General features: G+C 46.7%; 1 protein-coding gene across 7 annotated transcripts in view; it reads right to left on the bottom strand.

Annotated features, from left to right (window-relative positions):
• The window catches only part of LOC310844136 (SERTA domain-containing protein 2-like), a 20,240-nt gene extending 9,615 nt beyond the window's left edge, over positions 1-10,625 (bottom strand). Inside the window, exons 1-5 of one of the 7 annotated variants that reach the window (XR_014563974.1) lie at positions 10,285-10,470; positions 4,262-4,391; positions 1,462-1,564; positions 1,113-1,185; positions 652-1,012 (exon numbers count right to left, since the gene is read on the bottom strand). The gene's annotated coding sequence lies outside the window, so the exon portion shown is untranslated. Of the gene's footprint in view, positions 1-651; positions 1,013-1,112; positions 1,186-1,461; positions 1,565-4,261; positions 4,392-10,284 lie in introns of those variants that run through there. The other 6 variants (XR_014563976.1, XR_014563975.1, XR_014563977.1 and 3 more) reach the window with 6 other exon arrangements.
• Positions 10,626-11,030: the final 405 nt, after the last annotated feature.

Genomic DNA, 11,030 nt, shown 5'->3' with positions numbered 1-11,030 from the left:
TGTATTTTAAGTCACTCGGAGAACCCACTATTGGGAAGTACATAAATAGTGCCAGTTCCAAGGATGTCCACAGATACTGACGCAATACATATGCACAGAGGAAAAGAAGGTACATAGTTCAGGAATAGGGAACTCTGAACTGAAGACAACAGAGACACACCCATGGAAGAAAACACCCTTTGCCTAGCCATCAAAAAGCGGACACTGGACACACAAGTACAGCCATAGACACAGAAGACAGCAACTTCCAGTGGTTCACTGCAAGTGGCATGAAGTTGGGAAGCAGGTGGTGGATGTTCAAGACACACTGGGGAGAAGGGGGAATGCCTCCCAAAGCCAGTCATGTCAAGGGCAAGAGAGGAGTTCCAAAGACTTGCACCCACACTGCAAGCAACACAGAACACTGTCCTAACCACTCAGCCATTAGAGGAGACTGCCTCATATACTCTGACAGCAGCAGTCATTCCATTTGTGTGCCTCTTGTAGTCCAGACTAGAGTCAGCAAGCAGTGGATAGAGGACCACTGCCCCTGAAAGCCCATCAAATGCACACGCCCATGAGTCATGTTCTGAGGTCAGCTGAAGCACAGTCATACTATGAAAGGCAAAGTGATCCCTATCTCCTACTCACTAGCAACAAAAAAACCACTCATCACAAAGTCATAGCTTTTATTGAATAGCATCCAGAATAGACGAGATCCTGAACAAGAAAAATTCAAGTGTAGTCAATCCAGTAGGGCTCCTGGGTCTTGGAAATTGGCTCAACAGATGGTGGTTAGGGTAGGAAGTACACTGTTGCTTATGGCACCAGCTCCAAGGTAGAAGCTTCTTCACTTGTTGCATAACTGCATCAGCTTACAGTGATGCAGGAGCCTCTCTGGGCCAAGTAGATTGTAACAACCTTACAGAGGAAAAACCAGGAGTCTGGTCATTGCTGTTGCTCATGAGATGGACGACTCTAATGGCCTGCAAACAGCAGGGAGCGGGATGGATCCTGTACATGGCAGACTGTCCTGTGAAAAGTAAGAGAAGACACAGAAAGCAATAAGGAAAAGTCAGCAATTGGAGCACATAGTTCTTGAATGTGTGTGCAGTACTTGTGAATATACACACCCATTTAGAATTGCGGTGAAACTCAGTGTCTATAGTGACAGCTTGATTTACTCCATGCAGCTGAGCTGTGATCCTGCAAGACAAGAGTGCTCATGAGTATTTGACCAACAATAGTAATAGCTAAAGTGCAGTGCCTTGCCTTTGTCAATAGATAACTTGTGTGTGGCAACGAGTACCACCCTTGTCTATAGGGGAAATGGCTTCCCACTGTTGTGAGGGATACATTAGAAAAATACAGCTTAGATAAGACATAGTATTCCGATATTGCAAAGTGTGTGGGCATAGGTGACAGTTTAAGCAGTTAAGACAATGTAGCATGATTGCATGATTCCCCCTTTCCTTTGCTTACCTGTGTTGTGTACTCTATCCTGGTATTCCCTGTTGGAGTGGAATGACAATTGCCGCTGCAGTGTTTGCAGGTGAAGTCCCATGGCAAGGTACCTGTAGGGGTTCTAGATAGAAATATTACTGCAACGTGCTCAAGCTCCACTGAGTGTTCTGCAGGCAGGCTGCTTTTTGTGAAGTGCTCCCATTTTATTTAAAGTGCCCCCTCCATAGTGTGCACAACATGGGGCTGGAGAGATATAGGCCCTGCGTTCTAATATCCAAGTTGTGGGCTCCCCATACTAGTGTGCTGCAGTTGGGCACCAAGTTACACCATATTGTATGCTCAGTTGCAGCAACGTAAGTGGACTGAACATTGATGGCTATCTTTGTCCCCCACTAGAAGAGGAGGAGACCAATTGCTCTGGTTATGGTGGTGGTGTAAAGCCAAATGGTCAACCAACCACCTGTCTCCTTGATCCTTGCCCATCCTGGCTTATAAAAGCTAGCCGGGAAGGACTGGGCAATGGGCTTCGCGGGGTGGTGAATGCTTCTCTCTGTGAGGGAGCCTTCCCAGAGCTGCTGAAAGAGGCGGTCATTAAACCGCTTCTTAAAAAAACATCTTTAGACCTGGCCAATATGGCCAACTATTGCCCAGTCTCAAATCTTCCATTCTTGGGCAAGGTGATTTAGTGAGTGGTTGCTGAACAACTCCAGGCACACCTGGAAGAAGTGGACCATTTGGATCCCTTCCAGCCAGGGTTCAGGCCTCATCATGGGACTGAAACTGCCTTGGTCACACTGGTCGATGATCTCCGGTGGGCTAGGGACAAAGGTGAGAGCTGTTTCCTAGTTCTGCTGGAACTCTCAGCGGCTTTTGATACCACTGACCATAACATCCTTCTGGACCGTCTAGAGGGGCTGAGAGCTGGGGGCACTGTTATACAGTGGTTCCACTCCTTCCTCCTAGGTCGTGTTCATAAAGTGGTGTTGGGGGATGAGTGTTCAGACCCTGGGGCTCTCACTTGTGGGGTGCCTCAGGTTCTGTCCTCTCCCCTATGCTTTTCAACATCTATATGCAGCTGCTGGGAGAGATCATCAGGAGGTTTGGGCTGGGTGTTCATCAGTATGCGGATGATACCCAGCTCTACCTCTCTTTTAAATCAGAACCAGTGAAGGCAGTGAAGGTCCTGTGTGAGTGTCTGGAAGCGGTTGGAGGATGGATGGCAGCTAACAGACTGAGGTTGAATCCTGACAAGACAGAAGTACTGTTTTTGGGGGACAGGAGGCGGGCAGGTGTGGAAGACTCCCTGGTCCTGAATGGGTAACTGTGCCCCTGAAGGACCAGGTGTGCAGTCTGGGAGTCATTTTGGGCTCACAGCTGTCCATGGAGGCACAGGTCAATTCTGTGTCCAGGGCAGCTGTTTACCAGCTCCATCTGCTATGCAGGTTGAGACCCTATCTGCCCGCAGACTGTCTCGCCGAGACCACATAACACTGGTCTTGAAAGAGCTACATTGGCTCCCAGTACGTTTCCGAGCACAATTCAAAGTGTTGGTGCTGACCCTTAAAGCCCTAAATGATCTCGGTCCAGTATACCTGAAGGAGAGTCTCCACCCCCATCGTTCGCCACCCCCATCGTTCTGCCCAAACACTGCGGTCCAGCGCCAAGGGCCTTTTGGCGGTTCCCTTGCTGCGAGAAGCCAAGTTACAGGGAACCAAACAGGGGACCCTCTCGGTAATGGCACCCACCCTGCGGAATGCCCTCCCACCAGATGTCCAAGAGAAGAACAGCTACCAGACTTTTGAGAAGACATCTGAAGGCAGCCCTGTTTAGGGAAGCTTTTAATGTTTAACAGACCATTGTATTTTAACATTTTGTTGGAAGCCGCCCAGAGTGACTGGAGAAACCCAGCCAGATGGGTGAGGTATAAATAATAAATTATTATTACAAGGGCACAGTCATGGTCTGAATACAGGATATAGCATAAATACAGACTACTCCCCCAGCATTGCCTCTGCTCACTACTATACTTTGTTTTGCCCATCCCACTACCATATATTTACTGGCAGATCATTCTGTTGGTATTATCTGTCATGGCAGTGGTATATTTCATGTCCTGCTACTGTAGCAGGGCTTCTGCCAAAATGTGTCATCCCACAGCCAGCATAACTGAGGTATGGAATTGTTCCTCAGATCAACCAAAATATATTTAACCAGTTGGTACACAGTGTTTTTTTTTTTTAAAAAAAAATATTTGTCTAAAATGTTCCCAAGCCTTTAGGCAACACTAGAATGGAATAAACAGTGCTGCTAGTGCTATGCAACCTTTTTTTTTTTTAAAAAAAAGGCTAACGAGAATGAAGAGATTTGAAAATGTCTGAAGGAGAGCTTCTGTATCTTTATTGTGCCATAAAACCTAGCAATCGTAATGGTAAACAAGTAAAAGCTATTCAGGTAATGCTACAAATTGGGAAAAGCTGGTTATTAACCCTTGCTCTCTTACCTCTTGGTTTATAGTCACACTGGAGGAATTCTTTTATGCTGCTAGTTTCAGGGATAGCTTTCAGCCACTCCCCACCTTCTCTTGACTCACACTGGTGTTTGCAGGAATTAAAAAGTGGGGGGGGGGGGAGAGTATTGTTCTGGGGCCATTAGCAGGAGAAGATAAGTTACTCTCCTAGTGAAAGAGTAGCTGGTTAAATTTCAACATCTGAACTATCCTTTAGTTTGCAAAGATGGATCCCTTGTGATGTCAGCCAATCCCAAGTAACCAGGTGCTTTTTTAAATATAAAAATATTTTAAAAATATAGAAAATCTTACCCTTGAAAATGAAAAAGTGAATTCAGGCCAGAATGTTCCAGATATGGTGTGAAGAGGGCTCATTCAAAGCAGAGGTTAAGCACAACTTTGATAACAGCTGAAGTAATCCTTTTTCAGTCAAGTGATCCAACTTCAAGAAAAAATTAGAGAATCATTTGGTTATGGTATTATGTAACAAATAATTAGCTGCAACATCTCAATTATAATTTACCGCTTTATGGATTTTTGTAAGACTTGCATATAATTGCTCAGAGGCTGCTGCACCACTGCGCCTCCCTTGTTCTGCATCTTCTTCCCTACAAAAGCTATCAAGCGAAATGTATCCCCATTAACAAGGGTGATTCCATGTATCTTTCTGAGCCAAGTAACTGTAGCGGCATCAAAGATGTGCACAGCTGCTATAGTACTGCATTAGGTTTTACACAACACAAGACTATGGCAGTTGCACAAGTTGCTCACTACTTTCTTCAAGTCTTAAAAGGCTACTGGCTGCACATGCACCCTCAGTAGCTCTGTACTGTGTTTCACTATGGTAGCTGTGTGCACACTTGTACCACTCAGGTGAATGCCAGGAAACAAAGGCTATTGGCCCCAGGAGAAATCTACAAACTTCTATTAGTATTCTGCCTCTAAAAACTGAAAGCTTCAACGGACAATCAAATTTTACTAGTAGTTTTCTATTCACCCATTCAAAAAGCATAGGAAATTGTGCTGGTCCCTTAGAAAAATCATCAAAAGCCACAGTAGGGTAGTACCTTTATTAGGAACAATTAAACTATCACCATTTTCAAGTTCTCCAAAACACTCTTACAGGCTGGATGTCAAGCAAAATACAGGAGTGGGGGGAGAGAAGACAGAAAAATGGACATGCTGTTGATGCAGACTTTGGGTCTTCCATAATGTCCAGCTCCCCCATTCCACTCCCTCTCAACTCCTCTTGCTATTTTGTTTATTTCCAGCCAACAATACTCAAAAGGCTGCTCACTACTATATGACACCACCCTGATATTTTTTGAGATTGTGTTATACAAATACTTTTATAAATAAAATAGGTAGTCAGTCCTAAACTGTGGACTCTTGGATTTTCTCTTTCCATAGGAGAGTGGAAATGACAGACCAAATGAAAATTGTATCAAGACTATACTTCGGTCTAGAAAAATTATAAAGACAGGCAGACAGACACAGAAAAGAAACACGGATGACTTCACATGAGGAAACCACCGAATGAGGAAACTGCAGAATCATTTGCTGCCAAGCCCCACACCACAATTTCCAGAAATCCTAAAATGGTATTCAATTTATAACAGCTAGCACTCAAGAAAATCCCTGTGTGCCACACTGAAGTACTTGGCACCAGATAGGTAAAAGGTGACCATGGCTTCCTGCACATGGATCCTCGCAAAAGGCATGAAGAGCTGACCCCAAAATATTGTACACCATGTTATAAGAGCTGAATGGGCAAAGCTGACTGTACAGTGGTACCTCGGGTTAAGAACTTAATTCATTCTGGAGGTCCGTTCTTAACCTGAAACTGTTCTTAACCTGAGGCAACACTTTAGCTAATGGGACCTCCTGCCGCCGCCGCACAATTTCTGTTCTCATCCTGAAGCAAAGTTCTTAACCTGAGGTACTATTTCTGGGTTAGCAGAGTCTGTAACCTGAAGCATCTGTAACCCGAGGTACCACTGTATTTGCTTTGCTGAGCTATCCTCTATATTTTGAAGCTTATTTTACCGAGTTATGTTAATGTCAAAAGCCAGACCTATAAATGTCATGACTCTTGTGAATAGAAATGACTGATCATGTCTACTACTAGCAAAGCTGGTGAGAGACATAAATGATTAAGATCAGATCAAAGCCTAGCTCTTTATGGGAAATTCAGGAAGTCTCAAGACACATGGCACAGATATAAAGCACTTTAGTGTTAGCTGCAATTATTCTTTTAAAGCAAGCATTAATGCAGTTATGTGTTCATAAATTCTGAAATAAGGTACTAGAGCAGTGAGAGATTCTCCTCCCTTTGCATTTCATTTCCTATAAGAATAAGACACAAGGGAGGCAGCCTCCACATAGTGTGCACAAAAAAGAAACCAGACAGAACTTCCTGGAAGCTGCTGCCTGAACCTCCCACAGTAGCAAGACAGGAGCTTGCAATAACATTTGTGTTCGCTGGATGGTGAAGTTTTCCCTTCAGTCTCCTTCTTTCTCCCTTCAGCGGCTATTTATAACAAAAAAGACAACCTCATCCCAATTCTGCTCCAAGCTGCCAAGCAGCTTCTCCAGAGAGCAACACTATACCTCAGCTATGTAGCCAAATAACAGCCCCCGCCCCAAATTCATTGCACTCTTTCACGCCTCCCCAGTTCCTGAGTGGGAGTACTGTAATACTCCCAACTTTGTTAACAGGAAGTTTCTCTCTAAACATTTCACCCAGCACTATAAGGGCTCAGTGTTATCCTAGCACCTAGTTATACCCAGCTTAACAACTCAGCAATGTTAGAAAATCATTTTAAATTACTCACAAAACTGTTTTTGGCAAAGAGGAATCCTTACACAGATAGTCAACTCCCCAACCCTGCCTTGAGCTATATGGTCCATATGACCTATTATCATCATAAAATGGTACTTCTGTTGTCACCTTCCAAAAGAATACTTCTTATTCCAAGCAGTCCTTGGAGACTCTCAAATCCTCTATCAATCTTACACTTTCGACATGTCTAATCCTGAGCTAGCCTGATCTTTCTTGCATCCAATCACACATTTCTCCCCCTTCACACTGGATGCCTCCTCATACTAAGTGACATACACAGTCAGCCCCCTCATATTCAAGCCTCTCCCTTAACTTAAGAGCAGTCCAAATGATAGCTCCCTTCCCAGGCTGCCTCACATGGAGTCAATATTCAGCCTCAGGCTGAATGAGTTCTATATCTTTAGCCCTCCAAAGGTGGGGGAGGGGGAAGGAGAGCACTCTGTTTTGAACAAGCTCCACCCAAACTTAATCCTTCTGACTATATCCAGCTCCTACCACAACAACTGCAATTTCACATAGTGTTTTCTTCTGCACAGCACAATCCTTACATGTCCTCCTCAAACATAGGCATTAACTGGACCCAATAACCAATTCTTCCTTCTAGTCTACACTCAGCTTCAGTATGTCCCTCCCTTCAGCTCTAAGATTCTGCTCTAGTAAATGCCGCTTTTCCTGATTCTTGTGAGAATTGAAAAAATATTAGGGATTCCTAAATGCCCCAACTCTGACTGTTTCAAGTTATGCATTTCATCATTCCCAACCAGTCCCTTACCAGTATTTAGCTTCCAATTAGCTCCCACACTCTGTGCAGCTTCTAACTGATCACCTTTGTATGAAGCTTACTTGATAATTCAGACTCATTTTCCTCCACACTATCAACCATATCCTGTTCTTACTAGTGCCTAAAAATCTTTCACTCATACTACCTGTACCCACATCCACTTTCCTTCCAGAGCATAAACCAAATTGGTTTCTTTTGTCCTACCAACCACACTAGCTAGTCTGTAACTTCTTGCCACCTGTTTAAAACTGAGGCCAATCATTCCCCACCAGTTCAGACAAAAATAAAACAAAAAATCAACCAACCAATACTGCTTTTGGCCACAGTATTTTGACCAACCCCACATCCCTATGCCTATTAGATTTGCTCAACGACTACACTCAACAAGCCTGATCCAAGGCAGGCAGCTGCCAGACCTAATTTCTTAAAACTAGGTGCCAGTTGCTCACCCAATTCGCCTCTTCAACATACTCCTTCATTCACAGACAGCTCCCCTGCCACCATCCAGTTTCTACTTCTCAGAGTGAACTCCTCTTGTCCTACATGAAATTATTCCAATGATTCCTCTTCCATGCATCTCTTCTTTCTCCTTATCCCCAGCTCATTCCCAAGATCAGGTCAGTTACCATAAACATCAACCACTCCATATACCCTTCACAACCCACTCCAAATGTTGTCTCCCAAATTCTTAAGAACATTCATTCATATTTTGCTATTCTGCCAAAGAGCTCGGTGTGGCATACCTGGTTCCCATTCCCATTTTATCCTCACTACAAACTTGAGAGGTGTTTGTTTGTTTTAGTTTGAGAGAGAGTGACTGACCCCAGATCATCCTGTGATGTTCACTGCTGAACAGATTTGAATCTGGCTTCTACTCTGGCTCTTTAGCCACTATACCACACTGGCATTCTTACATAACCCATCTAGACTCTCACTTCCTTCCAGAACAACAACAGAGCCTACTCTGGTTCTCCTAAATTCCTCCCTTTGCCATACACAATTATCTTATTTTCCATGACCACCACCCCAAACCTATGACCTCTGTTCAACAACGGAATATTGTGCTGTCACTCTCAGCACCACTCATAAATTCTAATCAATTTACCTCTAACACTTTGCTCAAAACCGAATCAATTCAATCCCCAGCCAAGCACTTATTATCCCCTCCTCAGATCATCTCTCTAAACATACGTACCAGCATTAACCACCACATAGTATTGTATGAACTGGCAGTACAGAAATACTTTTGTAAGTAAATAAAATGGTAGCCCATCTTTTTCTCACAAATTTTCATCTCAGCCTTATTCAGCTAGCTCAAATACAGAATCTCCCCATACCCAGGCATTACCCTGACTGTAACTCAACAAGTTTTTTCAACTCTTGCTGTTTTCTCTTTTCCACCAGAATTCCCTACCCAATACCCTACCTCCCCCCCAATCCCCTAACTTCTTACTGATCTATAATGTTCACCTCCCCCCCCATACAGTCTCATGTCTAAGGGGCACCAGCCACTCACCCCACCACAAACAGGGAATCTGCTAAAAGCAACCTCTCCCCCTCCCAATTATCCAGGTATTAACGTGAGTCAGCTCCCAACACCTCTCCTCCTCCCACTTGCTCTTGATATTCCCCAACAGTAGTGTTCACCCACCAGACAGGTCTCACAAGCAACATCCAACATCTCCTCCCTTCTCCCCATTGCTCTCCCGCCATCCCATTCTCTATACACAGTACTGCATATGCATGCATATATATATATATATATATATATATATATATATCCTGCACCACTAATAGCCCAAACCTAGTGAGATGAGTGCTGCAACCCGAGTTGTCTACGACTGGACCTAATGGTCAGGGGTCCCTTCACCTTTTTATGCACTGGTGCAGCTACAGTGGGCTGTATTCAGAAAGACTCACCAACAAGCCAGGAGGCATAAGCCTGCAGCCCCTCATCTTCTCTGCCAGCCCCACAACTCAGTTCACATCTCACCACGAACCTAATTTCCCCACACATCTAGGTACACACACCCTGAGCCCCAGCCAGCACCCCATCCACCCCTTGAGCACCCTAACGACCAGATTCCTTCTACTCCACTTGCATCGCCCATCTCTACCCTTCGCGTCTTAACAGCCCCCCTAAAAAAACTAAACGTTAACCGCCCTATCGATTTATAACCCAAATCCCCAGTCATCACCCACCCACCCAAAAACTCTTGTTTCTTCCGCCCCTTCCTACCAGATCCCCCCACCCCCAATATGTGTCCTGCTTCCCTCCACACCCCAGCCCCACAATTGGGGGGGGGGTGTATTTGTGTGTGTGCAGCTGCCACCGTCCCCCACAGAACCCGCGACCCTTTCATTCCCCTACGTAGATCCTACGCACTCACCCCAAATCCCCCACTCCTCCCCACCACCAGCCCCAATCCAGCCCTCTATGTTAGCCCCAGTCAGGAGGCTTCGCCCCCCCACCTCAGGAAAAGAACCCCCCCCCCCAGAATTGCCTCCTCTTTCCGAAGTCCGTTTCCCCAGGTTCCTTTTTTAACCCCCCCCCCCAAATATATACATATATACCCCCCAAATATATATATATATCTGCCCCCCGGGTTCCCCCGCCGCCCCCTCCTCAGCCTTCGCCCTCCCTCTCCCCCCCCCCCCGCCGTGCCCTCCTGCTGCCACCGCTTCCCCCTCAGCCGCAGCTGCCTCGCTCACCTGCTGGGGCTCCTGAAGGAGGGCGGAGGCCAGGACCGGGACCCTCCACCCCCGGCCGCTCTCCCTCAGCTGGGGGCACCGCGCCGCCGGCTCCCGAGCCAGCCAGCCAGGCTTCCCTCAGAGGGGCTGGCGACGGGCAACTGCTTGCGCGCTGGGAGGGGAAAAGGCGGAGGAGGAGGAGGCGCCACCCACCTGCCCTCCTCCACGGCCGCCGCCGCCGCCGGATCTCGGCAACGACAACAAGAGCAGTGGCTCCTCCTCCTCCTCCTCGGCCGTTGCTACAGAAGGAGCACGCGCCTGCGCGAGCGCCTTCAACCGCCACCGCTGCACCTCTCCTCTCGCCCATTGGTCAGCCACGCCCCACCCTGCCCGGCAACCGATTTCTGACTCGCTGCCGGGCTCGCGGGGGTCCGCTTCGTCCGGCTGGCCAATGAGGAAGCGAGCCCCAGCCAAAGAGGGCGGAGTTCCCGTCGGGGCTGCTGTCCAATGAGGTGCTGGTTCGCTGCTTCCTTCCTTCTTTCTTTCCCCGTTCTTTCCCCCGCCCCCTTTTTGGAACTCTGCAAAGAGGCTTTTCTCGCGCAGGGTCTGTCCGCGAGGGCAGCTGCTGCTGGGTGCGCTTGGCGCGCGTGGCAGGGCCGCCGTTCTAGTGGGAAGCGAACCCTCATTCGTTTGAGACTTGCTTCTAAATGACTTGGCGCGATTTGCGCGTGTTTCCTGGGAAGTTAAGTCCTTGAGAGGTGAATCTG

The sequence above is a fragment of the Podarcis gaigeae genome (assembly GCF_964106915.1).
Source record: "Podarcis gaigeae genome assembly, chromosome: 1".
NCBI classification, from domain to species: domain Eukaryota; kingdom Metazoa; phylum Chordata; class Lepidosauria; order Squamata; family Lacertidae; genus Podarcis; species Podarcis gaigeae.
This window is presented reverse-complemented; position numbering and strand designations above follow the sequence as displayed.